Below are 4,514 nucleotides of genomic sequence, written 5' to 3' on the forward strand. Positions count from 1 at the left end.
ATCGCACCGCCGATCTACTCACAGGTAAACTCTCTCTCTCAATCTCTGTCTCTCTCTTTCTCTCGCCCCGATTGTTGTTTTTTGTTTTGTTTTATATATATATATATATATATATATGTATATATCAGATATCTCTCTGATCTGATCTGTCTCCCTCACTCTCTCATCTCATCAGTCTCACTTTCTGGTTTTGCATCTCTGTACCGATCGACTCACAGGTAAGCCTCTCTCTCTCTCTCTCTCCCTGATCTCTTATCTCTGCACCGATCGAACAGATCTTTCTGTTTCTCATCTCATCAGCCTCTCTCTCCCTGATAATTTATTTTATTTTAAACATTATATATATTTTTGGTTTGTAGAATTGAAGTAGATGACAATTGGTATGGGAATGGATTAAGAAACATTTTGTCTCTATTTATGCAGAGACTGTTTTTTGATCGTGGTCAGTTCGTAAATTTTGGTGTCAGACCTCCCTAAACCTTTAATCTTGTGATATAGGCTTATGTATCTAGAAATTGGGTATGGATACGTGGAGTTGTGGACACTCCCTGAACATTTAAATATATTGTCTATTGTATGATATTATGACATAAGATGATGTTATTATTTGGAAATATAGTTGAAATAAAATGTGATTTAGGGGAAAAAGGAGATACCTATCCCCCATTCATGTGAGGCTAAAATTTTTTCTTTACTATCAAATGTGAGCTTCTGTTCTGAACATTGTTAATTATTAGAGGATCCAAGTGTCTAAATTTGAGTACAAAGGTTGGACGCATATACCATGCAACGGTGTTGGACCTTAACGGATTCTTCATAATTATTGGACCTATTACTTCAAGAACCTCTTTGATTGGTGCACCCTCTGCTGTAGGCCTTGATGGTCTGATGTATCAATAGCTGATATTCTAATCACTAAATTTCCTATAGATTTCCCCCTTGTTTATTTATCTATACTATCTATCTGTTCTAATTTGTGAACCTGACAATGTTTTATCAGTCCCCGGAATTGTATGTTTTTGATGATAGGACTTTTTTTTTTAGCTAGTCAATGATTACTCTCTGTTTGACGAGATCTTTTTAACGTGTTTGATATGCATGTATTGTTGTTTTGTTCAATATGTTTAGATATGGATGGAGTATAGTTTTTTGTGTGAACCATGTTTCAGAGCACTTTAGAATTATAAATTTGTAATTGCCTTGTGATTGTAAAAGGGGAGCAAAAAAAAATTATGATAGTCATCTTATCATTCTTGTCATTTGGGTGTCCAGAAAATTATGACAGTCATCTAATCAGTACCCCTTCAAATAATTTTAGAAGAACCCTTTCGACAGGGAATGGTATCTAAAACCCTTACAAAATTATGAATTTGTAGTATTATTTTTTAAGTTTTTTCTCTATTCTTTAACTTCTTTGCAAATCACCACACAATAACTTGTGCCATATATCAGCAAAGCAAAGTCCAATAAAACATGAAAAAAGAGAACCTTTATTTCAATACTTTTGTTGCTGATATATTCCGGCACTGCCATTAGTTAGGCTTTATTTCTATGCCATGGATGTTTCACATATTATATACAGAAACATTAGAAAAGAGAACCTTTTGGTGGTTCTATGCCTTTAAATGCAATAATACTACAAATTCATAATTTTTACTAATAATTTACTCAAAAACATCAATATGTGGTCCAAATTAACAGCTTGTCTTGTGGGAGTTTGCCTGTTTAGATCAAATTACCACGTCAAGCTCTATAATTCTGGTTATGTAATGCATGTTGCACATTGTCTTACAAATTATTGTCAGACACACCTCTTGGGTCTTGACACTCTACACGTATCCGCCCTATTCTTTTGGTGGCTATTATCTGTATCATAGTATAAAATAAACAGTATGAACAGGCCTCAAAGTTTTTATCATAGATCATGCAAAAATGGTATATATGGTATCATGCAGTATATATGGTATCCGAATAATCCATTTGGTGCTCCGCCATCTCCACCAGGGTTTTGGATATCATTCCTGCGGGTGGTAAGTCAAGATTAACCTTTTTTGCTTTTGTCCTTTTGATATACTTGAGAGACGCGAGAAAAAGGTGTTGGTTTAGACTCTATGCGTTTTTATCAACATTATAATATTTTAGCACATTACCATGATGGTCTGATAGGCTTTTTTAGATAAAACTGCACAGGTGATAGATATATAGCATGTGATGATGTAAGATCAGATGTTCTAAGTATCTTCCATGATGGCAATCACAATTGCTTATAGAGGTGTCAGGTGTCAAGATAGGAATCTTCTTTTGCTGAATTATGTTTTAATTTAATATGAAAGATAAAGGAAAGTTCATTCAATACTACTAAACGGGTCATAGTTGGAATAAAAATACACATTCCTCATGATGTGGATTAGGTTTTCTACTATGAGGACAAATTAGCAGTCCATGACTTATTTACAAACTTTCTTTGATGAGTTAATGGAATTACCAGTGGTACACTGGTACCACCTCCAGAAAGCATTGAGGGGAATTGAGCTTAGAATTTGGTCAATTGGTCCCAAGAACAGTTGCTGCTGCATAAAGGTGCTTTCTTAATATGGACATGCAATAATGACTTGTTATCACACTCGACATACTAATAGTCTAATACATTCTTGTCATCGTGAAAAACTGCAACAGCATATGGATGGGACCACAAATGAGCACCCGAGGGCGAAGGTGCGATATATTTTTTTCATAATAACATTATAAGTAGAAACACCTCCTTCCATTATAATTTTTTTGTTCTCCTCTTTCTAGTTCATTCTCTAGCTGCTCATTTTCTGTACCTTAAAAGAGGAAAAATAGGATAGCTTGATTCCATAACAGTTTTCCCTAACGTTAGAAGATAAGATAGGCCAATAATAAACCTTGATTTGCAGGGCTTGAGAATATTTGATTTGAGATAGGGCTTTACGATTGGCTTTAATTGTGGAATTAGTGATAGCAATAGAATTTCCTCTGTGATTTCTTGGTCTGTAAACTAGCCTTTAATTTTCACCTTAATTTTTGTTTTCTTTTCCTTTCCTTGTATCCCTTCTCAAGTGATGTCTCAAGCAAATGACACGTGCTGGCCATTGTCACTTTTAAATGCACCGTTGTTATGTTCTGACTAGCATTTTAAGGATATTGATGCACTGTAAGAGCAATTTATATCTGTAATAACATGGAAATCCTACATGGGTAGATCTTTTTATGTCAATTGCGTTTAGGGAGAGACAGGAAATGAGTCATGTTTGAATTTGCTTTTGCAGTCTGATGGATTCCCGACAATTCTTTTCTTCCCAGCTGGCAATAAGAGCTTCGACCCGGTTAGTGAAAATTTTCTTTCTTATTCCGATACTATTATTTTTCTTTCAGTTTTCATCAATTATTATTGCCTTCTAACAAATTTCCTGAAAATTTTCTTTCTTATTCCGCCATTGCTTTCCCTATCTCAGTTGGAGCTAAGATATTGTGTTTGGTTAAACATATAGTTTTGGTTTGTCTATATATTATATTTTTCTTTAATTATTATTTCAAATTATGACTATTAAGTTCAGTTTCACCTATACATATTTACTCAGCTTGGAGATTTTGTTTTGGTGCAGCAAAGAAAGGGATAATGGTTTTTGCTCTGCATGAGGAGCCTGATCTCACAGAGCTAGTTGGGGATTTCATATTCAGATCACCAAGGAGACTTTCAATGGTATACCAGCTAGACTCTTTCCAATCCATAACTGACAACACCACCACCAAAATTAGCTCCACCTTCAGTTTGTTCTTCATTTTTTTAAACCAATAAGCTTTCCACTTCGCTCATGATGGGACCTGAGCTTTGTTCCTAATTTATAAGCATTAGCTTTGTTCCTAATTTATAAGCATTGGAGAGCTTTGTTCCTAAATATCCAATGTGTTGATTGGTGAATTTTAGATTTTATTTTATTATTATTTTTTTTTTTAGGATTTGGGTGAATTTTATAATTTAAATATGTTTTTATGAACATGTACAGTTTAATTGTTCTTTGTAAAATATTGAATTTGATGGTTTGATTAATTTTTATTTTTGTTTTTTGTTATGATGTTTTTGTGAATGGAATGTAAATAATCAGCTATTAGAGAGAGACGGCACCACCGTCAGAAAAAATAGAAAATTTTAATAGTTTTATTAATTTTGTTACAGGTTTTATTTTTTGCGACGACATTATACTGTCGCAAAAAATAGAAATTTTATTATTTAAAATAGATATTTTATTATTTTTTAATATTTTTTGCGACGGTCTTATACTGTCGCAAAATATTGAAAATTTTATATTTTTTATACTTTCTGCGACGGCACTACACCGTCGCAAAAAAGTCTTTTTTTTAAAAAAAAAAGACTATTGGCGACGGTATTTTTTGCCGTCTCAAATAACATTTTTAGCGACGGTAAAATAGGGCCGTCGCAAAAAAGTTAAGAAATTTCAAACGTTATTAGTGACTGCACGGTGCCGTCGCAA

The 4,514-nt window shown here is 33.6% G+C and overlaps 1 long non-coding RNA gene across 1 annotated transcript; it reads left to right on the top strand.

Moving 5' to 3' along the window:
- Positions 1 to 1,965: 1,965 nt before the first annotated feature.
- Positions 1,966 to 4,055, top strand: LOC145795383 (uncharacterized). Its single transcript, XR_014336224.1, has 3 exons — positions 1,966 to 2,030; positions 3,291 to 3,347; positions 3,627 to 4,055. It is a non-coding gene; the product is annotated as an uncharacterized LOC145795383 (long non-coding RNA).
- The last annotated feature ends 459 nt before the right edge of the window (positions 4,056 to 4,514 follow it).

Source organism: Camellia sinensis, chromosome 7, assembly GCF_055761805.1.
Source record: "Camellia sinensis isolate YWXY chromosome 7, ASM5576180v1, whole genome shotgun sequence".
Classification (NCBI taxonomy): Eukaryota; Viridiplantae; Streptophyta; class Magnoliopsida; order Ericales; family Theaceae; genus Camellia; species Camellia sinensis.